General features: G+C 35.9%; 1 long non-coding RNA gene across 4 annotated transcripts; it reads right to left on the bottom strand.

Moving 5' to 3' along the window:
- Positions 1-502: 502 nt before the first annotated feature.
- On the bottom strand, positions 503-21,682 carry LOC105421038 (uncharacterized). Of its 4 annotated transcripts, XR_016040578.1 has the most exons (4): positions 16,286-21,682; positions 12,368-12,492; positions 7,001-7,230; positions 503-6,824 (listed from the first exon to the last, which is right to left on the bottom strand). It is a non-coding gene; the product is annotated as an uncharacterized LOC105421038 (long non-coding RNA). The 4 variants fall into 4 exon arrangements; XR_016040577.1 differs by having other exon boundaries at positions 503-7,230; XR_016040576.1 differs by having other exon boundaries at positions 503-12,492.
- Between the last annotated feature and the right edge of the window lie 4,441 nt (positions 21,683-26,123).

Raw genomic sequence — 26,123 nt, forward strand, 5'->3', positions numbered from 1 at the left:
TAAATTTACATCATACAAAAAGAGAAGCATATAATTATCATTGATGAAGCTTATCATCATACATAAACTACAATAAAGCATACAATTCGTAAAATACGACCTAATACCAAAATGAAAGACGATGTCATTCTTCATCTTGGTCACATTGGTGCCATTGATTGAATTCGTATGATAATTCATTGACTCGATATAGAAATGAATCATTCAAATTAATGGGCACCTGACTATACCCAAATCTCTGAGTGTTAGTATTTTGTTGCTCTTTTAATCCAAAATCCTCGAAGCTTATCCATCATTCATGCTCACTTATACTGTCGTGCTCGCTCCTACCTTCTTGTTGTTGGGACTCGGTATGTGAATAATTTGGGTAGGATAGGGTAGCCTCAGAATCATCATCTCTTTCATTTTCCTTTGTATCCCCTTCCCACTCTCCCTCATTAGGTACAACCAGTGTTCGTAAAATCGAACTAGAAAGGTTAACCGTACATGGGGCCAGAAGCGGTTTGACCGGCCCAACCAGTAAACTGGCCGATTCAACCGTTCTAACCGGGCAAGTCTTGGGCGGCCAAAAAATTGTCGAAAAAAATAAAAAAGATGCAAAAATCTACTAAAATATGAAAAACATATAAACAATGATTAAAACAAAACACATTCAATGAAGTTGAAAATTAATGAAAAAATAGATTTTAAAAGTGAGTATTAATGACGAAAAGCAATTTTTAGTATTTACCATAATGTAAAAAATATATTACAAATCAAATTCTTTACTTTTTAGATTTTATAAATATTTTTTTAAATTTTTATTTTTTAAATACCAACCCATCACCAAAACCACCCGAAATCGAAATCGGCAAAGGGCCGATTCCAATCTAACCGGGCGATTACCGGTTAGATTGAGCAGCTTTTCAAACAATAGGTGCAACACCACAGACATCTCCAACGAATTGTGGATATGTTGGCGGATTGCTTCCTCTTTCATGCTGCTCATTACCTTCTTCATAATCTTCCTCACCGATAGCTTCAAGGAATGCTCTCTTATGCAACACTTGCTCATCTTCCTCTATACCATTGTTCTACTGTATTTGTGACAAATATTGTGTCCAACTCTATCAGCCCGTAGTCTTCAAGCTTTCTTCTTGTTTGTCGCTCTCGGAGGTTTAAGTTGTAATGAACGTAGACTACCTTATGAAGCCTCTCCGAAGCGAGTCGATTCCTCTTAACAGTGGGCAACCATTAGAACATACTCTAGTTTCGCTCACACCCAATAGCAGAATATATTTGAGAGAGCACCTTGATTGCTATCCTCCTTAAGTGAGGTGCATCAATATTATATATCTCCCACCATTCAGTTGGAAATGCAAAAAGCATTGCAATGGCAAGAACAATTCATATGATTAAAGATATCAAAGAACAAAATATTAGTTAGGGGTTAATCTGGATCCATCATAGTTCGAGAATTCCTGACAAGTCTAGTTTCGAAGGATCCTACAGTATCTCTATGTATAGAAAGAAAAAACAAAATATTTCGTTTTAGTGCATTAGTTATTCTTCACAAATATAACAACTCAATAAAGCTCTCACCCAAATATTAAATCTTACCTCCTGTATTGCCTCTACCTAGTTTCAATGGCTTCTCTCCAACCTAGCCATAATTCATCTGACCCTTTTTGTAATCTTGTTGGGATCTTCGAGTGTTAAATAGAAAAATTTTGGGTTGAATTAGTAACCTAGAAAATACATAAATAGATAAAGGTAATTTAAATGCACATTAAATATATTTTGGAATTAAATATTCTAAGGATATAAATATATATATACTTGCATAATCAATGGGGAGGCCCAATATAGTGCTCAACTTTCTTTTGATAACCTCTATCACTTTATTAGCAAAACTACACTTCTCCCCAATAGCTAATTTGGCCATTTCGATACCTTTATAAAGGATGCCCAAAGTAGCTCTCTTATCAGTAGCCACCATTTTTAACATCGTGATCAAAGGAAGTGGCCTCTACGACACTGGAACATCGAGACTAGAAGTGTACTTCTCGAGGCGGTCTTTTAACCACTCTTCACTGGTTAACAATCTTTTCAATGCAACCAAGTAATCTGTTGCAAAACGGGTTATAACATGCCTAATTACCTCCTTTTTCTCAAATTGTTCTCTAAACAAAAAGAAGATTATAGAGTGGTTATATATAAATCTTGGCATGAACCTCATTGCCTCTAGAGTCTCCTTCACAATTTTGATCTCGCCGATCTCGTCTAATATAAGATTGATATTGTGTGCAGCACACGAGGTCCATACTACATGCTTCTTCTTATCCACTTGTTGCCCGCAGAAACACAAGTACTCGCATGTCTATAATAAATTGGACCACATGCTTATCGCCCACCTCTTTCACTATCTGGTCATATAGTCGTATCAAGAAGTTTGCATCATTCTTTTCCCCTAAGACGTCTTTGTTAGACAAGAAGGTTGTACCTTTTGGGAAATAGGCTAAGAAGTTAAGCTATTCATTCTTGCTAACTTATTCAACCAACCATCACTCATGAGAGTAACGTCTGTTGTTTGCCAACCCTATTTATATTCTTCAATCCACGTCCTAACTTCCTTTCATATCTTCATCCAAGATCGGCCCACTGAGCTCATATACAGTCCAAGGCTTTATGCGGGCCTGACTCTCTGGATTGCGTTAATCATAAGCGAGAAATATGGGCTATTGGCGGCCTCAAAGGGGATCCATTTATCGTAAAACCATTTACTAACATATCTGTCCAACATGTTCTTTGTACATTTCATCATGCTTTTGAAGGTCATCTATTGTGACTTGAGCTTTAAGATAAATAGATCTATGCGACCATGACCTATTGCTCTTAGATAAGCCAGGAAGAATTTTCTCAATGTCTGGTGCCTTTAGATATATATTGCCACTAACCCCTCCATACATATTCGGGCTGGGCTCGCCATACATGCTTAGCTAGGCTCGCTATGCATACTCAAGTTGGGCTCGTTATGCATGCCTATTCCATAACCACCAGGCATTCCAAACCCACTCTCCCTCTAGTACATTTCGTACAAGCTCATTCTTGTAGCCATCTCCAAGTCATGATTATATTGCTCTTCTGGATCCATCCCGTTCAATGACGTATATAAGCCAGCTATCTCCTCACTCATCATCTGGTTTGCGACTTTTTTACCCTTGATAGCCTTGAGAATGACCGCCATTTGCTTTCTTACATTGCTAGGGATACTATTGCATGGAAGATGTGCACAAAAACATCTTCCTTAACCCCAACCAAGTGTTGCTTGAACCTATATACCCTACTACTAATCACTTTTTTGCAATAATTACAAATAATTTTCTCTTTTTTGTTAGGATCAAGTCTGATGTTGCCATGCAGGGTCTTCCTTGGAATTTACCATGGTTAAACTGTTTTAAGATGTAAATAGTTAAAAATGAATCTGACAATTCAACATGAAAAATAATCACCATGTGTAGTGATAATGTATTGGGGTAGCTCAGGAAGTTATCTTTGTTGTTCATGCAAAATACTTCTATTGACAAAAATATTTTAGTTCCTATTAGCAAAAATATTTTATTTATGCAACATTATAGACGAAAATAGTTTGTATCAACCAAACCTAGAATCAAGAAAAAAGAATATTTACAACGATATAATATCAAAAAAAAAAAAATATTTACAATGATATAGTCATTCATAATGCCACGACCTGTAGACTCGTCGCATATCTTCATCTTGAAGATTAAATTAAAAAATACAAGTTTTATTGCATGATAATTATACATTCATGATATACAATTGGATCATAGATTATAATTAGAAGAATAGGAAAAAATATATATTCTTATATTGAGAGGAACAAGAACATACAATCGTTTGAAAAATATATATTCTTACCCTGAGAGAAACAAGAACATACAATCATTTGAAGAATATATATTCTTATACTGAGAGAAACAAGAACATTCAATCATTTGATATGTCAATCAACACTTAATTACATATCTAGATTCAAGAAGATACATTTAGTGCATAAAAAAAATGATGATAAAATTAAAAAATACAAGTTTTTATTGCAATATAGAAATATATTTGATGCATGATAAAAATACATTCATGACATAGAATTGGACCGTTTGATTATAATTATAAGACAACAGAAAGAAAAAAAAAAACAAATTTTTATACTGAGAGAAATAAGAACATACATACATTTGATATATTAATAAAATTTAATTATAATTATAATCACAAAAAAAAGAAAAAATTTATTCTTATACTGAGAAAAATAAGAACATACATCAATTATGTACCTAGATTTAAGAAAATTCATACACAAAGCATTTTCAACAATGAAATCTATTTTTTCATAGAGCATTTTCAACAAAGAAATTCATATAAAAAAATATCAAACGATAAATCATGATACTAATAAATACACGTATTGAAATAATGAGGATCATAATAAATACTTCAATTCAATCTGAATCGACGTATATTGATCAAAATCTTCAGATCCGCGTAAATTAGTCATGATTTCTTCAAAAATTGGTAAACAAAACTTTCCTAATAAAGTAAATAACTTACACAAAAATTTGAAGAACATCATGAGCTTTAAAAACCCTCCAATATTATCGAAAATGGTGTCCAATTTGTGCCAAAATCAACACTTCGACGGATAAAAATTTAAGGAAATGTTGCCGAAGCTCGATTAATAGGTGCTCTATCTCAAAAAATATAACTACAATATTCTGAACAACACTTTAAACTTCAAAACCCCTATGATTTTGATCACAAAAACTAGTTATTTCGCCTAAAATTAATCAAATGGCAAAAATTATATGAAAATTAAGGTTCTTCATGAATTAGTCACAATTTCTTCATAAATTGATGAAAATAATTTGTTAATAACAAAAATAACTTGTACAATGACTTGAAGAACATCATGAGCTTAAAAAACCCTTAGATATCACGCAATATGGTGTCCAATTTTTAGCAAAAATCATCATTTTGGCGGATCGTACTCAGAAACATTGTCAGAACAAGATTTCTTCAAAAATCGAGAAAACAAATTGTTGAAACAACAAAAATATGATTATAATCCTCTCAATAACACTTTGAACTTTAAAACCCTATGTTTTTTATTAAAAAAACTCTATAATTCACTTGTAACTCATCAAGTAGCAGAAATTTTTAGAACTCGGATTAGTTTTTCAAAACCATGAATCCATTCCACTATTTTATAACATTTTGATGCATTATTGTGAGCAATAATGCTCTGCAAAGCTTGCCATGGTTCAATAATGCAACCAAAAAGTGAAAATCACATGATTTTTTCACTGTTCATGCAAGGAGTCGGTGAGACTCACCTCAAAAACCAGAGAATTTCGTTGGACTCAAATGAATCCCATTTTTTTGCTTAATCTAGAACATCCTCGACTATTCCCGATCCGGATCGCCTGATTCCGGATCGGATTGCAGATTGTTTATCCCCGCTTGGGGGTAAAGATGGAACATATGGGTTCATATGTATCGGTATGTGTGAAAATGAGATAGAGAGGGGCCATGTATCAAATACTTGGAGTATCTTTATATGTAGAGTGCACATAGACCCGAGCGAGAGAGAGAGAGAGAGGGCAATACACATGCCTAATTTTTATTTAGTTGGATTTGGTTTTTTTTTTTAAAGGGTGGCACTAAATGGGCACTCAGACCCCAGCCTAGACAGTTTGTCGGCCAGGCCGCCTAAGCTGCATGGCGTCTGAATTTCCGTTCACTGTTGGGGAGATTCAACATGCTTCAAAGTGTCAAGAAATATCGATATAGAAAACCAAGACAAGTATAGTTTTAGATTAACACTACTTCTATGTAAAAGTATGTCAAGGTCCTGAACCAAACAGAACTTACCCATATCCACTTCAAGGGAAAAAAAAACCTTATAAAAAAGAGAAAAGAAACAGGATAGAAAGTAAGTTGGGGGATGGGATTGGAAACAACATAAATATTTCTCACCACTCAAATTTTTTTATTAGAAACTCCAAAACAATCACTTTTGATTCATGTACATACAATATGACAAACTAACTCTAAAAAAGCAAATCACTTAGAGAAAAGGGTCATATAAAGTTTGGTCATGCAACCGGCTGAACTGGTCCAAGAGCTAAACATTTTGATAGGGCCGTCCAATCAATAGAAACATAAACAAGGAGTCCGATAATCCGATACTGGATATTCATAGATCTAGGGGATACAATCTCACGACTTGAACTGCATTGAAATCAACACATACATCTTATACAATTATAACAATCTCTTATTTAACTAAGCTGAATATAACATTCTCGCTATCATGTGACGACAAAAGTCGCATATCAAAACCAATTGCCCATAAAAATGACCAGTGGGATTACGCTGATGAGATTTTTACACTTCGGCTCCTATTTGAATTAGAGAAACAAACAACCTTTTCGGATTTGCTAACAAAATGATAAAGTTGTCAGAAAAATTATGAACTAATATGAAGATGGCAAAAACAAACAGCAAAATCATGAAGATAGTAAAAATATAGTGAACATTCTATTACTTAATTAGTGAACATTGTAGAACTTAATTTATGCCGTCGTAATTCATGTACTTGATCAATGTGGACTGATGTTCTAGCCTTCAGAAAACTCCGCAAACATGTTTACCCATATATCTTCAATTAGCAGATGCTCAGGGATCAACTCACTTGTTGCCTCCAAGGTTGGATGAAGACTCAATACAAGAAAAATAATTACTTTAAGTTGTCTGAGACTTGCCTTAATGGTACATGTGAAAAATAAAGCAAAAAATATTAGAATGAGGATTAACCTCTCTAGAATGAAACCAGTTTATAGATCCAGTAAACCAGGCAACTTATATGGTGTTCCATTTAACATCAATTCTAATTTAAGGATCAACCTGACAAAATAATAAAGAGCTACACTGATCTTACTTATTTCCATCAGCTTTAGCAAGCATAACTCTGTACATTGGATCCCCACGATCAATCACGTGTTGCTCCCAGCCTGACTGAATGCCAAATGGATTATGTTTGAGCCATCCTTCTCCATCATACTCAACACCAATCCCATCTACATCAACCGAAATCTTTCCCCTTCTATATCTTATAAATTGCTATTTCATCCTTGGTGCAACTGATTTTATGTCAGCCTGTAGGAATACCTACATATGGAAAAAAGAAATAACTCCACTTCTGAACAATGGACACCACAGAATCCTGAAATATTTAACTTCCAAAACGGATTTCAAGATTTTCTATAGGGAAATAATATGATGAATAATTGGTTTGTACTCTACACTTTTTATTACTAATATAAGAGAAAATAAGTTGCCATCGGGGTTAAGTAGGACCAAAAACCATGACCCTTTTCTCTTCTTCTTCTTCATGTGACTCTCTCTCTCTCTCTCTCTCTCTCTCTTTCACCTACCTCTCTCTAACTTTCTCTTAATAGATCGTATTCTCTATTAAACTCTTTCATCTCTTACATATTACTTTGTATTTTATCTTAGTACCATAGCAGGAAGTTTCAGGATATTTGTTTGAAACCCTGATGTAAACTGACCGTGTGAGGGTCTCCAATAGCTGTACGGTTAGAAACCCTAAACCCAGTAAAATAGGTATGGATTGAGAAACCCTAATGTTACGGTACGCTTCTTCCCATGGATTTTTTTGATGTGGCTCAAAACCCAAGATCTGATGGTGCATCAAACCCTAATTTCATGGTTACTTTATATTTGTGTCGAGTTTGTGATGTCGAACTGAAGAACCTAAAACTGGCTGGGACTTTTTGGTGCTTCAAAATTGGTTGCTTGGCTTCTATAATATGTCGTGCCTCTGGTCATGAGTTTCAAGACTTATATTTTATCGAGATATCTTGTATGCATGGTCTTGGATCTCTTTGTGAAGTGACGTGTTGATATTGTGTTAATCACGAGTGTTTTATCAAGATATATTGTGTTAATCAGTATCAATCAAGTGGCTGCCTATATTAATCAGTGAGTGTTTTCTGGTGTATATAAGCTATGTAGTGGCTGATATGTTCAATACCAGTGGTTCAAAGCACTCTTCTACCACCTCTTGTACTCTAGGTGTGACCTCTCACATGGGTGTCCCTGGAGAAAATCTTCGACTGCTGATTACAACTGTTAAAATTGATGGGATAAATTATCTGGAACGGTCATAATTTGCTAAAATGTTTATTAGTGGAAGAAGAGAGTTGATATATATCAATTAAAAAATTAATGACAATGAAGAGCTAAATTCCTCCCATCGATTAGTAGGGGTTTTCTATTTCTTCATACTGCGAGAGAGATCTTGGATTCGAAGCCGGAACTTACTCCCAAAGCAAGAACATGTCCCATGTATTAATTGAGGCAGGAGATATGCCATCTTCAATAGGGGGAGTAGTCTCTATCAACGTATTTCTCTTCGCTTTGCTACCTATGGGAGGAGTTGGATGATTATCAAATGCTTAAAGAGGGCAATAAGCAAGATGGGAATAAATATAATGAGCTTGGGGCATACAATCATATCTTTGTGTTTTAAGTTGGACTGAACCCCGAGTTTGAGTTAGCTGGATTTTAAATCCTCAATGAGGATAATCTCCCCTCTATCAATCAATTAAATTCCTAACTCCAAAGTGAGGAAAGTAGAAAACATGTCATGTTGCCTACAAAACCAATGGATCGTTCTGCCCTTGTCCCAACCTCACGAACTCCTAGGAACAACAGGGGAGTGGACCTCAAAAATTTGGAAAAGGGGGTCCCTATCAAGGAGATAAAATTAAGTTGAAATGTGATCATTGTGGTAGAATTGGCCACATTAAAGAGAATTCTTGGGATTTAGTTGCTCAACCAGCAAAATTCAAAATCTCCCTAAACAATTCAAAGCACAGAATGCTTCATCTAATTATGGATAAAAAATTATTAATATAGATCAAGCACTACCCAATGAAGCTCAACCTTCATCTTGTACCCAAAAGGAGATGATAACGGTTCCTAAGGAGGATATTGAGAGCCTCATCGATTGTTTGCATAGTTAGATGGCTCATCTACTACCTCCACACCATCCTTTGCCCACTCAAGTATTCATGCTTCTGCGAATCATATCTCTCTTTATCAGTATGGACAATCCTAGATAATTGATTCTAGAGCTATAGATCATATGATGCCCCCTATTCTATTTGTTATGGTAGAGACAAAATTAAAATTGTTGATGGATCCTTTTCTTCCATTACTTGAAAGGAACTGCAAAAATTTCCCCTCAATTGTCTCCATCATCAGCATCAGTTCTTCATGTTCACCCTTCTTTCAATAGTATTACCAAGAGTCTAAATTGTAGTGCACCTTCTTTCCTTCATACAATGTTTTTCAGGACACGTATAAAAGGAAGAAATTTGGCAATGATCATGAAGCTAGCGTTCTCTATGTTCTTGACTTGCCTACTACTCCTCAAGATCTTTAGTCCAGCATTAATGTTAATAAAGATCGGATTTGACAATGGCATCTCCGACTTGATCATTTGTCTTTTCAGTCACTGAAAATTTTATTCATAAGTTCTTTATTTCGACTAGTGGGTTAAAGCTTCAATGTGAAGTCTGTGAATTTTTAAAACATTGTAGAAACTCTTTTTTTACCAATAATAATAAAAGTATTGTTCCTTTGTTATTGTTCATTCTGATGTGTAGGGTCCATCTACTGTTACTTCTATTTTTCGTTATCGGTGTTTGTTTCTTTTGTGATGATTACTCTCTCTATGCATATAGATCTATCTTATGAAGACCAAAAATGAAGTTCCTAGTATTTTCAAGGTGTTTCATATGATGATCCATATGCAGTTTGATACTAAAGTGATGGTACTTAGGTCTAATCAAGGTGGAGAGCAGTGCAACGGTGACTTACTATCCTATCGTGAAGAATATGGCATAGAATATTAGAATTTTTGTTAATATACTTCACTACAAAATGGGGTAACTGAATGAAAAAATAGACCTCTTGAAAATTAACCATGCTATTCTTGAGTATGAATGTGTCCAAGAAATACTGATAAGAAGTTGTGCTTACTACATCCGACCTCATCAATAAGATGCCTTCTCATGCTCTAGACATGAAATCTCCCTTTACACTTTTTGTGTCCAGATTGTCCACATTTTAGTGTTCCTCCTAAAGACCATGGTTGTGTTTTCTGTGCTCATGTTCTTGATCCAAATATATAAAGTTGGACCCTAATCTCTGAAATATATTTTGATCCAGTGTCTAGGAAGAGGTTTATTTTGAAGGATGTAACCTTCTTTGTGTCCACACCTTTTCTCCTTACCTTTCTTCATGGGGAGCAGAGTTTGGAAGAGAGGCCTCATGTTCCCCGTCATGTTCCCATTTTTCTAATTCTGGAGCTTAGGAGGATAGTAGGGGGTTTAATATTAGGATATTGAAGTTAGAAAGAAAGAACTATTAAGTCTACACTCCACATAAACAAAAAGAAGTGGAAACCACCACAACTGACATGTCTCTAAGCCAGTTACAACTTTGATCCAGGTAATTCTATTTCTAATTCCATCAATTTCTCAATGTGGTCCATTGCAGTACCAAAACATAAATGCAGTTGCACTAATCACCCGATCAACAATTTTATTTCTTATGGGTCCTTGTCACCTTCCTATCATGCTTTCGTGTCCTGTTTATTTATGTTTCTATTCCTTCCAATGTTACAGAGGCTTTAACTCATCCCATGTGGAAGGAGGCTATGTGTAAGGAGATGAGGGTATTACTCAAGAATAAGTCTTGGGAACTGGTAGACCCTCCTAAGGAGAAGAAGTTGGTTGGCTGAAAATGGGTCCACTCCGTGAAGCACAAGGCCAATGGTACTATTGACTGATATAATGCGAGATTAGTTGCCAAGGGGTTTTCTCGGACCTATGGAATAGACTGCCAAGCAACACTTTCCCTAGTAACAAAAATGAATTCCATTTCGGCGCTTCTGTCTCTTGCTGCTAACCTAGAGTGACCCTTGCATCAATTGGATGCCAAGAATGCATTCTTTCGTGGGAATTATAAGAAGAAGTGCACATGATATTCCACCAAGATTTTGTACTCCTGGATGTGAAGTAAAAGTTTGTTGATTGAGAAGGGCCATTTATGGACTAAAATAGTGCCCCGTGCCCTTGAGCTTGGTTTGTGAGGTCCAGTGGTGTTGTCCATAGAATGGGTATATTCAAAGTCATGCTAACTTACCTTAGTCATCAAACATACCTTGTTTTGACTTCAAATGATCTTAAGCAAGCAAGGCACAACAGAAATCTATGCACTATCTTGAAGGGAGTGTTGTGAATAATTAATTTTTTATTTATTTCTTTTCGTATTTAACTCCCTAAGGACTTATTTATCTTTTTCATTACTTAAGGGCAGTTTTGCTTTGTGGGACTCAATGTTTGGTGGTCAAGAAACAACCTACCCATAGGATGAGTATAGTTAAAATGAGGATTTTGAGATGGATGAGTGGCAAGACAATAAAGGTTAGAATTTGAAATAAATACATTCGAGGAACCATAGGTGTTGCTTCAGATGGCGATAAGATGAGAGAAACTGCACTTAGGTAGGTTGGGCATGTGCAGTGTAGACGCAATACAATACTGATTACGAGGCGTGATTTGGTTCAAGTAGAAGGTTCTAAAAGGGCAGGGAGAAGGCCCAAAAGAACATGGATGGATGTAGTTTGAAAATATATGGGAACGTTATGGTCTTACTGAGGGTATGGCCTTGACAGAGAAAAATGGCGAAACAGGATTTGCATAGCAGATCTCAAATAGTTGGGATAAGGCTTTGATGATAATGATGATGAACATAAAAGAAAATAAGCAAGGTGTGGGGGGTCAATAGGATAAAAAACCGTGACCCTTCTCTTCTCTTCTTCACATGACTCTCTGTCTCCCTCACATCTCTTTAACTTTCTCTCTCTTTCTAGATCTAAATATCTCTCTTACTCTTTTATCCCTCACATATTACTTTAATATATTTTATCTTTTATGGCATCACCGTCTATTGCTATGCAATGCCACAAGAAATATCAATAGAATTAGAATTTCAAATTTAACTATAGAAGCAGTTTCAATTGTTATTACTCAATAAAAAATCAAATAGACTTATAGAACATATGATAAGAAAAATTCAAATATAGAAATCTGGATAGGAGTAATGTTTGCACAAGGTTACTAAAAAAAGAAAAATAAAAAACATTATAAATGTAAAAAGGAATATATTGACAGATTGAATGGTAGGGGATGCTGCAACCAAAAGATATTACCTTTTTTTTAAGGTGAGAGATATCACCTTTCCTTCCACAGAAAGCAAGTCAGTGATTGCCTCGATGAGCGCTCTTTGCAGCATTCTCCACCTATTGTCACTTTTGTTGAAATCTGGATCTAGGCACTTAACAAACAAAGTCTAAGTTAACCTTGAATTTGATGCCAAATACTAATACCACAATAGCCTTTAGGAGAAAATTTATGGAGCACTTACTACATGAAAAAAGGCATATGTTCCATATTTCATAATGGATTATGGTAGAACCATTTTTCACACAATGGAAGGAACAATTCACTTTAATATTAACGTTAATTACTAATGAAATGATATGTTCACACAATGGAAGGAACTATTCACTTCAATATTAACGTTAATTACTAATGAAATGATATGTTCACCCAATGGAAGGAACTATTCACTTCAATGCTAATGTCAATTACTAATGAAATGATATAATACCTGACTCAGCAAGGATAAGGGACTTAAAAGTGCTAGATAAAATAGGTATTTTATCAGGCCAATTTAGTCAGCTTATCTGCATTATAGGAAATATGATCAATAGGTGGATTAATTGCATGCATTGAGTTGCTTACTGAATCACTATTTGGTCGTCATGCTTGAGTTCAGTAGTTCAATGTGAATGTCCCAAGTGTCAAGGGTTTTCATACAAATGTACGGGAGATGCTATAGAAATCTGATTTACTTATAAAAGTCAACTTGGGCGTATTTTGTTGCTTACTTCACAGAACTATTCAGCATTAAACTTAAGGAAACAATTCGGAAAGAAGGACATAAGCAGTTAAGGGAACACTCCATGCATTGTATTTCTGTATTTTTTCTTTGAAACTTCTTAAAACTCTCCTTTCCTTTCCTTCTGTTTGGAACTCTTGCTTAACTGGCAAAACTAACTGTTGCATCAATTTTACAGCAACGAAGACAAACATACTTGGATCCATATAATTTGAAATTTCAAGATTTCATTTCACATAGAAAAAGTCAAGGGCTTGTTTTCATGTGCTCTGAAGCATACTTTGGCAGAATTTTTGGGTTTGGCACCCTAGCAGTTGATCGGTTCCCCTTGGTAGCCTTTTTAAGTCCTAAGTAGGCCTCCGTAGTCTTCCAAATACCAAATATTTAGTCAATGTACAAAAATTTCTACTCATATTTTTGTTCCCTGAGTCTGTACCCATATTTAGGTATCTTAGAGCAAAACACTTTCTAGAAATGATATTTCAATTTTTCATAAAAATATCCTACACATATTTGTGGCAACCACTCCTAGTGAACTCATAAAGCCTCCTAGGTCGGTGCCTGATTTAAATCTTCTCAATGTTTCAACACTTCGTCGTCATCATCATCATCAAAGCCTTATCTTAACTATTTGGGGTTGGCTACACAAATATGTTCCACTATGCTGCTCTGTCAAAGGCCATACCATTAGTAAGGCCATAAGTCCCCATATCTTCTTTTACTTTAATTCATGTCTTTTTGGGTCTTCCCCTTGTCATTTTAGAGCTCTCCACTTGAACTACATCGCACCTCCTAACCGGTGTTGTATTAAATTTATGTTGCACATAGCCAACCCACCTAAGACTACTTTCTCTCATCTCACCACCTATTGAAGCCACAATGAAGCTCCCTCGAATATATTCACCCTAAATTATATACTTTCCTGTCTTGCCACTCATCCATCACAAAATCCTCATCACAACTACACTAATCATATGGGTACGTTGATTTTTGACCACCTAACATTCATTCCCATAAAACAAGTTGGCTTAACATTTGTCCTCTAGAACTTGCCCTTAGGCTTTATTGGTATCCAGTGATCACATCAAACTTTGGATGAATATCTCTATTTCGCCCACCCAGCTTAAATTCTACGAGCGACATCTTCCTCAATCTCTCTATTTTCCTGAATTATTGACCCAAGGTATAAAAAATACTCTCTTTTAGGTATTTCTTGGCCATCAACCTTAACTACTTTCTCATTTCTACTCCTAGTATTACTAGACTTGCATTTCATATATTCTATCTTAGTTCGACTAATTTTAAAACTTTTGGATTCTAGAGCATCCCTCCAAAGTTCTAACTTTGCGTTGACGTCTCTTCTAGTCTCATCGATCAAAATTACATCATCCGCGAACAACATACACCATAGTAACTCATCTTGTAGCGGCCTAGTTAACTCATCCATGACTAAAACAAAGAGATAGGGACTCAACGCTAACCCCTGATGTAGGTCTATTGTCACTGGAAACTCACTTGTCTCTAGTTGTCCACACATTAGTTAACATTTCCTCGTATATATCTCTCACAATGTCCATATAGCATTTGGAGACTCCTTTCTTTTCCAACATGCACCAAATTAAATCTATAGGCACTCTATCATAAGCTTTCTCTAAATCATTAAAGACCATGTGGAAGTTTTTTCCCTTCTCCCTAAACTTCTCAAGGAGAAGGGAAAAGACATCCTCCTTAACCAAGGTTTGACCAATTTTAACCTTTATACTTGATCACCCCATAATTCCCTATATTTCCAAGCTGTAGGAAGTCGATAACTTCCAAGAAAATGTTTATTTTAAAATAATAATTGACATACCATAAGCACCCTTTCTCTAGAATAATTGTCACTTGACAAAAGTCACCTTTACTCAGAAATGAAAAGGCAACAGTTAAAAAGCCACAGCTAACCCAACAAAACCATGAGTTTCCCTCAAGTTTGGTGGAGGCTCATGATGGTGTATGCAAGCCGAATTAACTCACAAAGTGCCTAATATCTTTTTGTATTTTTGAGAATGAATCCACGAAGGTGACCATTAAGGACTAATAGCCAACGCATAGCCAACAGAAACTCGTAGGGAAACATTCTCTCTCTAAGCACCATTAAGGCCCAGTTAGTGTGCCGTGATAAGACACACCACCATATCAAAAGATTTTAACGTATAATAAAGAACTTAAAAGATTATAGAGGTCATAATAATGAATCTGAAGCAGGACAAAGCCCTTACAAATTTGCTGCTTATTTCCTTCCAAATAGCCACAAAAAGGGCTAATAGGTGTACCTTCCAACGAAGGAGATCTCATTCAAGCAATCGCATATGGGAGCAAATATTCAGGAGACCTTCAACTAAATGGGACATCACCAAAGACACCTCAATTGATAATATCTAGGTCTTTCATTCACCATTAATGAAACTGAAGTCTAAGAAACCATGATATTCTGGAGGAAAAATATGGGGCCTGAACTCTTATAAAAACACCATTCTCAACTCTAATCCTTTTATGCCTACAAATCATACTTTTCATATTGGTACATTATTGATCTAGAAATTTTCCCAATTTACAAATGTTGAGGCAATGGTCAATCCAGATACATGTCCAAATGAACTTCTGATGTTAAGATCTGGGCAGCTGCCATCTGGATAGCTGCAACAACATTCAAATATATGCACGGAATGCTTTTACACCTAGCCAATTTACTCAATAAAACTTTGATGCAATGACAAATTATTGAGGGTCAATTTACATGAGGATTTTCAACATACAGGGAAGTTTGAGATAAAAGAACAGAGCAAGTATATACCATGATTGATCTTCAAGGAAATTTAGCAGAATAGAAATTGAAAATCAAATTCATATGAGAGATTGAGTTATTCTGAAGTTGGCCCCTAATTCTTAGAAGTGAAGTTACTTTAGAGCAAGAGATAAGAAACGGAAATTTTTTTTAATGCCTTATTAGTGAGATTATGCCATAGATGAATTAGTGAGTTATTCAGAAAATGAGTTAAAGTAAATTGTTGAAGCCGGAATGCCAGTGATTTGTTGAAATAGGAAGGGAAGTAATCATAACTAAAACACGATGATTAAAATTAATAAAGACTCTCTCTGCCCTTGCATGTAGGGTATACAATACCTGAAGTGAAACAAGCAGTAAAAACCCTGGATAACTGGAAACTATAGAGTGGTATTTGTCGAAATAAAGTGTCTGCAAAAGATGGTGCAAAGATCCATTAAAATATTTAGCCAAGCTAACTTATGCAGCAGATTACAATTTACAAATGTATATAATTTATATATCAATTATGTGATGGCCTCCTCCAAAGCCTAGTATATATATATATGGATGGTTTTAGCAAAGGAAATAATTGAACGAAACACCTCATCAAACTAATGCAAACCTTTATATACACGCATTATTTTGTTTCGGATAAATAGAAGACCTCAGTACAAGTAAGGAAGTAAATGAATGGGTCAAAGACCAAACTAGTGTGACAATACTCTAGTGATATACAATACTCTGATGAAATACATCAAAGACTTCACAGCATTTTGCATCCATTCATCTCCAGAAGATGGACATTTTCCTTATACAAGAATGGGAATTGACTTATTGGATCACGTCACTTTTCTGTAACATATGAACACTGGGAGAAGTTACTCCAAGTTTTGGAATTACAGGACGTTTAAAGGGCAAAGTGCACAAAATTTTACTCCTTTGAGTTGAGTGTGTGTCTCGAAGGGTGGATTTTGCTTTACCAGCCTACTCTTCGACCCATTCAAGTGTCATTGTGCTTAACTATTATATCAAATATCCCTGATCGAAATATCCCTGCTGAAGCATCACCAAGCAGATGCTTGAAATCACAGAAGACAAACAACTATGTCTAATCAACTGGAAAGTGGAAGATCTAAGTATCCATACATCTATGAAGATGTCAATAACTTCATACCTTGGTCCCAATCAAAATGATAATCCATCAGTAAGAAACATACTGTAGGGTACAAAGGTAAGTTGCTAGAGCCTCCAGTATCTGACTAAAAATGATAAATAGGAGGCTAAGAACTTGGTAGTTAAGACTCAACTTCCAAATTCTATGGCAACTCAAATTGATATTAAGTTGCTTTTCTTGCACATTGGAACAAAGACATGGGGGACAGTCGTAAACATTGTCCAGCAGTAGCTGGCTACAGCTCTAGGATTTTGCCAAGGAGATTTTGGACATTGTTTATTGGCTGTACCCCACAATAACTAAGCATTGATATTGCAATTAAAGATCCCTTCCACATTCTGGGGCCATCATATGAAGACTCCCTGAGAGCCTCAGTGCATTTCGTATAGCTTGTTTTGTCGCGCAACATACGCACAGCCCCACACTGCAAAGGTTTGCTTTCTTTTATGCTATGATACTGATAGTAATGGTTCCAAGTCTTCCGATCCTCATGATAGAAAAGAAACTCTTGGAAAGAAAGTTTTCTTGGACAAATATCTAGCTCCTCTCCCATCTCTTTATGAACAACACTGGTATCACCCTTCTCTTCCTATGAAGTCTGACGAGACCTCTGGTGAGCCAGATACATGTACTTCATTTGGATGAGACATGCTAAAACCTCGTAAAAGCATATGGTAAAGAAGATCTGTTCTCGCATCATTTTATGAACTCCCCTCAGTTTAAGAATGCCCACTACCAAGGTTTGGGAGTGCGAACGCAACCCTACTCTCTTCTCTTGGGAATGCATTCCCCATCTTCCTAGGAACTCTTTTCACTAATGTTGTTTACGAAGAATCCCTTCTCTCCTTCTGCAAGAACCATTGTGGGAAAGAAAGATGAACGGGCCAAATTTCAAAGAAAGCCCAACAGTCAAAATTGTTTTATTCATTTTTTTAGGTTTCATTTTGCAAATATTTTTGAATATTTATTGTATGGGCACAATGATCTAAACTTGGGTTGGAACAAAATCTCAGGGAAGAAACAACACCTCATCGCAATATAGATATTACATACCTCGTCGCAATAAACATTTCCAAAACATGCATCCTCACAATATACTTCTATTATTGGATGTCCCCTTTCATTTCAAAGAATGGGAATAGGCCAAAGCTGAAAGAAAACCCAACAATCAAGATTCTTTTATAAACTTTTTTAATATTTATTGTACGGGCACTCCCTTTCTAAGGAGCTTCTTGCAAGCAATGATCCGTCATTCGTCATCGCCCTCTTACTCCCAAAGCTATGATCTGAACTCGGGTCATTCGTAGACAAAAAACACAATCTCAGGAAAGAAACGACACCTCATCATTATGTAAAACCTATACAAACTCCCTACCTTGTGGTGACAAAAAGTATTTCCAAAACATGTATCCTCACATTCTATTTCTATTACTAGACATCCCCATTCATTTCAAATTTTAGCTCATTTTCGTTTATGCATTCATCAATGCGCACAGGGCCGTTAGCTCTACCATCGGTTCTCTCTCAACCTATAAAATAGCCATCATTGATTGGTGGCATACAGCAAGGGAAGACAAACTCTCAACCTTAGCAGTGAATGGTACCCTAGTAAGTGTAGCATGAAAGTGGGTCCTGGGTTGTTTTAAATGTACATGCATACATTACAAGACATTGCTACTCAGTTTTTTTTTTTTTTAAAGGAAAGGATAACTTCATTAAAATAGGAAAATTACAATATTTCTAGTCCTAAAGAAGGCAATCCCACAGATTGAGTGCTCAGATAACAAGAGAGAGAAGTAGAGATTGAGAAGAAAAGGAGAAAAAAAGAAAAAACTAAAGAAGAAAAAGTGCGCTGCACCCAATAAATGTATAAGAGATGAGGAAGAAAGAGAGAAGAAAAAACCTAAAGCAAAAAAAAAGGGGCAGAGCCCAACAAAAAACTAACAGATGCGATCACGATTCTAGGAACATAGTGCCTTGTGTTAAATGCGAGAGCCTCCAATAGTGGTTGCTGACAGCGGTGAATGTGAGTCCTCTCCGAGCTATCTGAAGTAAGATTTGGGCCTGAACAACCAAGTACAAGAACATCTGAGAACTTCAGGCCGCTGCAAGATGGTATAGAAGCTGTAATCTCAGATTTTTGATGACTAAGAGGCCACTCCGGACTATCCTAAATGGAAATTGGGCCTCTGCAGTCGAAAGGGTGAACGAGAGTGAGCTTTTGGGCCGCTGTACTATGATGATGAGCCTGTTGTCTTTGATTTCTGGTGAGATAAAGGTGTCACTGAAGATGATGGAAGTAGCCAAGGGTCGCCTAACGTGCATAGCGGAAAGTCCCTCCCAAGTTTGGGTATACCCATTTCTGAGATTACATTTTGATCGATTGCGAAGTCTACAGCTTCTAGGGCAGAGAGTGATGAAGTAACGATCGGGTCCAGAAGTCTTTGTTAGTTAAAGGCCCAGCAGTTAGGAGAGATTAACTAGAAACTGAAAGATAATCTCCTTTTTTTGTTTGTTCCCTCTCTTTTTTCCTCCCCAAATTTTTTTTATTTTTTTGTGGGGGGGAATTTTTTTTCCTTTTTTTTATTTTTTAATTTTTTAATTTTGAGGAGGAGTTGAGAGGGGTAAAGAAGAGAAAGAGTTGAGAAGATCAAGTTGGTTGCTGATTCGATTGACCGAGAGATGCTCCGTAGTCAGTTTTACTTAGTTTAAGTAGTCTGTAGATGAGATTTCCATAAGATGTTTGTTAGTAAAAAGTTTTTTAATGATGGTTCATGTTATATCTACATTCACGTGCATGTTCGTTATCTGTCAGATTAGTCTCTAATTAGTCAACTAAAAAAAGATATAAATGTATCAAGCAAGCATCACATGCTTACTTGGAGAGATTTTGGGCTGTTGTACTTTAAGGGAATTCTAGAGTGTCCTTATTCCATTCAACATGTGACTTTACTACAGTCTAAATGCAAGAAGGCCTCTAATTTAAAGTAATCATCGAACTGTACGTCAAAGATATAGATAAATGTCAGTTAAAAATAAAAGGACTCACCCATTTCCGAGCCCGAACTTCTGAACGGACTCTAGACAACAGTGCACAAGCTGCTTTAAGATAATTTGTCTTTGGACAACCATGTTTCAACAAGATATCAAAAGATGGAAAAATAGAAACAAAAAAAAACTACCTTTTTGTTGATCTCTAGCCCAAGGAAATTTAGGCTACTCCACATTCTGGCCATTCTTAGAAGGAACAAACCATTTCCTATTCATTTCAATAACAATATATGTTACAGATAATAACAACGTATGTTAAGCAAACGACAAGAAAAAATGATACAAAATATAACTCACTACAAAGAAGGGAATTATAAAGGCACGAGATATCTCGAATGAGCAATGATTTCTCAGTTGTAAAGCTTGTTCAAAATGAAAATAGAGATGGGGATGAATTTCTATAACCCACAAATCTGGAATTATCTTATACATGTGTGTGGGTGCACATGAATGAGGACATGCTCTACGAAGTCATTAATTGGGAAACATTAAAAGTATTGTAGGTGAGGGAATGATAAATCCTTGAGAGCTAAATGTTAATATACAAAACAATGCAATGATGGAGTATCCCATCACACCATAAGAGAAATGTATCAAATCGTGCATATTTTCTGCTCCAATATAGGTCTTGATTACTTTATATGATGTTGTAGCATCTCTAATCTCAAGAACCAGCTTTGTTGTAAATCTCCATAACTAGCTCAACTTGTATAAACATTTTTTCCTCATGAACCATGGTTCCAAAATATAGATTACAGGTTCCCCCCCCCCCATACAAGCAAATCACATGCACATATCGCTATAGTGTAATGGGGCCTCTCTCTATGTACATGTACCTGTATCCCTTTGCAAGGTTGTTTCTGGTAATGCAGTTACCATGCTACATGCCGTGCAGAAGTCTTTGAGGATTTAGACCTCACCCCCACAAGTTTATATCTACACATAGGAGACCATGATGCTCTCCAAGCTTATAAACTATCCCTTGGAAATCTCTCCGACCTCATAAAGGGATGACCATCTCAAAAATCTCTTTTGTAGTGCCATATGCCTGGGGGTGACACGACCAAGGCCATAGACCGCCTAACTTAGGTCAGTGAACCAACACATACACTCCCACTAAAGGTAGAATATATTGTAATTCTTTGTTCTCACGGCCATTAAGGACCACAAAACCCAATAGAAAATAAGGCAAAATACAATAGTAAACATTAGAATGTAAACAATAAACATGAAGTCAGAACAACAAGACAAGAATGGTACAGCTCCCAATGTCAACAATCAAAGGTCGAGACAGATCATCATATATAAAATTCCAGTTAAGTACATACGGGTAAGCCTGCAAAACAGTATCTCAGATCTAGAAAGACAAAATATGTGATGCCACTATACAAAAAATACAATGAGATAACATTGAAATAACATGATCAAGGCCCAAAAGTAGTACAAAAAAAGACTTCATGTTTCATGTTATGCATATTAGTTACTAACGTAACAAGAAAATCTTCCATTATAGTGACTTGAATATGAAAAGGCTATTACAATTGTTTGAGATACGAAGCCATAGTATACACTAACGAACATAATTTGAAAGCTCTACACAATTTCAAAATTTATTGGAAAGGAAGGTGATAAATACAAGAAATCAACCTTACCTCAAATGAACTTTTAAAAATAACATCTAAGAAATGCACTATCAAGATCAGCCAGCAAACCAAATTACAGATCAGGAATGAACTTTACAAGAAATTACTAACCAGACTCATAAAATGAGGTTACTTAAAAGGGGGGATTATCTGAAACATATAAGAAAAATGGGAAGTACGAGAGTTCATACTGTCATTGTCTTAACTGTGTAGCAACAACATTTGCAGTTTCGAACTACACTGTTGTTGGAGGATTTCTAGAGTCCAGTGCAAAGATAGGAAAATGTGACTCAAGAGATGCTCAAGCACCCCACCCTCTTTAGATGATTTTTAACTAGAGCTTTCCAACTATTCTTGGATACCTTATTAGTTACATTCACACATCAACTAATGTGGGGAGTGGGAAGGGGGGGGGTGCGGGATGTAAGGTAAAATTACTTTATTTAATTGATTACAGATTAGCAAAAGTTTGAAAGAAAATTATAGTATACTTCCTTTACATATGAAGGGCCTTCTTTTTCGTCTTGATGTGTCCTCCTGTATGTATTCTGTATGTATCCAATGTGTCTGTGTACGCAGATACCTATGTATGTCTCTATGCATTCTGTGTATCTTTTATTAGGAGGCAAGTAATTTTTTATAAACTCACATCGAACTATTATTTTAACATGCCCCAGAATCATGTAGTAGTATTTGGGAACCGAACCCACTAACTTATAACAAGTTCGAGGGTTGATGCCTATCAGACGTCGTCGTTGATGAAGCCACGTGCTGTTCTAGATAAGTCTATATTGGTCTTCATACATAATCCTTTGTCAAGTCTTGAAAACTGCAGGTGGAGGATATTTAACTTTTCACTAGCAGAAAATATGAATTTTGACTAGGAGGTTTCAAAATGTTTGGAGCCTTCAACTTCCCTCTATGATATAGCTTCTTGAACATGTTTTGGCCCTTATGACTAATTTCATGAGAAGTCACGAAACCTATAAAGTTGAGATATTACCAAAGGATGTTTAGAAAATAGCTTATCTTGGAGATTTTGACCAAAGAGAGGTTTTATCCCATTTGCTAGAGTGTAATAAACAGAATAGAGCCTTATAAACACTTTGCCAAAGGGTAAAAGCTACGACAAGGAGTTTTTACCAAAGTAATTTGGGTATAAAAATGGGGGGTGGGTGTGGCCAATGTACTAAGGGCTTCTGGTGGTTTTGTCGAAATATGTTACCATTGGAGATTTTATATTTTAAGTTAGTTTGAACAACTGTATATTTACCACTCCTTATATTATCCTAATCACGTGTGATTTCTCTCGAATTAGCCTAGGGTATGAAAGAAAAACTTTGGTCCTTTCCTGGATAGGCTCTCCAGTAAAGTCTTCAACGGGTGTCAAATTTTCACTAAAACAACTCTCTCTCTTACACAGAGCAATATAAACTATCAACAGTAAAACTATAAGAACAAATACAACAATACTAGAAACATGTATAAGGTATAGATCCATCATAAGCATGAAGATCTAAAACCAAAAACTAAAAGGTCGACATTCATGTGAAAAGTTTGTACAAATTGATTCCTATTTACAGTACAAAAGTCTCTAGGTGAACATGGATTCCGAATTTGGTAGCAAGGAAGATTGCCCCTTAATTATCACTAAACATAACAAGAAAAATTTATACAAAGGTGAGGCCCTAAACAATCAATTTAAGGCACACCTTAAAACTTTACTAACTGAGGTTATTTCAATGCTGAAAAACTCTCAAATTCAATCATCTTGACAAGATGTAGGACCATGAGAAAAAATGGATTTCAAGTCTTGAGAATAGTGCATCTTGTAATGTATTATCTAGACGGACAATTTTCAATTTTTCATAGATCAGGTCGATCTACACTATTTTTTAATCTTTAAAGTTTATAATTAGAGATTAAAATAAATTTTAGGCCATTATAAAATATTTTGCCACTATTTGACGGTGCGCTTTAATTTGATTGTTTAGGACCTCAGTTCTATACAAACCATACCCGAACATAAATGGGGGTTATTTTCTCAACTTTAAGATCCTTGAACAAAAAAAATATTACTTCAGCCTCAACCCAATAGGTAGTTAAGAATGTAAAAAAAAAATCTGCATGTTCCCATCAGAGCATGTCTAGTTTACCTTAGAGTGAAGCAGCAAATTAAAGCTTGACTACTACACCGATATGAAGGACAAAAGACATGATTCATTAGCCTAAATCCATAATGATAGAACCTCATCATCTCTCACTGCCCATTCTCACACTCTTGATGTAAGAGCATCAAATGTGAAAGAGGTAACAGCCATTAGCCTAGAACCTAGAGAAATAAGAGCTCACTTCACATCCGAACTAAGAAACACTATTTTACTATCGAATGGTGCCAATATTTAAATCTTTTCGAAGAAAATGACAATACATAGTATACAATTGAATCGCTAAGCATCTTCCAAGGGTGATGGCTCCACAAGCTAACCTTCAAAATATCTCAAATTCCATCACGAACAAAATGAAAATTCCACCACAATAGCAAATAAGTGGTTGAAATTATTACAAAAAAATTTAGTTCAATATTTATAGACATCTCATCCATAGTTTCTAGAAGCGAGAGAAGCTGTAGAAGGTTCATTGCTAGAACCTAGTTTAAGAGAGCCTATACAATGAATACATATAAACATATTACAAATAATAAATATATAAAATATTTTGAAACCAAAATAACATATAAATATTTATTTAGGTATACATCAAAAAATCCATAAAAATCATGCAAGCTAAATACAAATTTTTGAGCCAGAAGGACAAAACAAATTTGACATCTCCATTAGTAATCGACATCTTTTTTGCCTATCGTACAAGAAATCAACATTTCCTAGAACAATAAAAATACTTTTAGAGCAAGAGGCTATTGCTATCCTCCTTTCATGCCGTGTGTATGTTTATGTTGATATATGACTCGAAACAACCAAAGAGAAAAACAAAAAAGAAGCAACATCTTCGATATATCAAACAATTACAACCCTCGAATCCAAATATAGCAGATCTTTTTAGATGGCAAGATACCCTGATCACACTCCAAAAAGAAAATTGGGGTGGTCAAATGTAGAGATCACAGTAAAATCCAAAGGTGAGGAATATGAGTCTCACCTATCCGGCCCAAAGAATATACGCTTAGGGTGGGAGTATGCCCTTCACATCACACCAGCCAATATACTTTTTGCAATGGAATTTGATCCAACCTGTGGAGAAATGCGATGCAGTTATTGTTGCCTCAAGTTTCATCCAAAAACTCCACATGCCCATGGTGTTATGGAGATTTGATCGACTCAAAGTAATTTACAGCAATATTCCTTTTATTTTGCATTCGGGTTTCAATCAGGTTTTCAATTTTATGAATAAACATACAAATTGTTAAGTTGTTGTTTGGAGGATTGAGTGAGGAGCTTAACTGCAAATTTTCAGCTCCAAATACAATGTAATTTGGGATAAATTGATCAAAAGGAGGGTGGAGATCATGCAATTTGCAAACATCAGAGGCGCATGTCATCCCTACTTTGATCTTGTATCTGGTATCAATCCAAGAAATTAACCCCATTGAGATATATATGTAAATATGGAGGGAATTGAGAGAGGAATAATCCCTCCGCTCCAAATTTTAGTTCATTTCACCAAGGGGCTTGGGATATACAACCTAAAAAGTGTTGAGAGATTATCATGTGTGGTGGATAGAAAAGTCACCCACGCAGTGTTCATGGGCACCATAAGTGTCATGAAGTACCACCCACAATATCCTTTCAAGATCTCTCCGAAAATAGCAACAAACATTATCAAATTAATTTTTTTAACATAAGCTTTTTCAGGGGTCAATCCACCATCCCACCAAGTTTCAGCTTCATCAGCCACCATTTGCCGGTGGTAAATCAACCCACTTTTTAGGCATGAATGGAGCACTGTAAGTGACCTCCAAATTTAAAACATCATATCTTAGGCATCCAATATCATAGTGCCTTGATTTTTGGAGAGTTTCTTGGGCAGCTCTCAGAACTTTAGCCCAGTTTGGTCCATCCGGTTAGGGTTTGGTTGATTTCCCTTACTGACGGCTTGTGTGATAGTTTAGTGCCATGATGGCATCCTGAACCCACAGTTTCTGCAAGGGAGGCCTCATATCACACATCATGGGGATCCTCCAAAATTGGCCCCAGATCTGAGACCATTTTGATGGTTTACTGCAGATTCCAGAAGTTCTGGTGTACACGGTATTGTCTGCCTATTTGACTGGTCAACTATGTGCTTCTGCAGTTTGTGGGTTGCCACC

The sequence above is a fragment of the Amborella trichopoda genome, chromosome 9 (genome assembly GCF_054954075.1).
Source record: "Amborella trichopoda isolate Santa Cruz 75 chromosome 9, AtrichopodaSantaCruz75HAP2 v2.0, whole genome shotgun sequence".
In the NCBI taxonomy this organism is placed as follows: domain Eukaryota; kingdom Viridiplantae; phylum Streptophyta; class Magnoliopsida; order Amborellales; family Amborellaceae; genus Amborella; species Amborella trichopoda.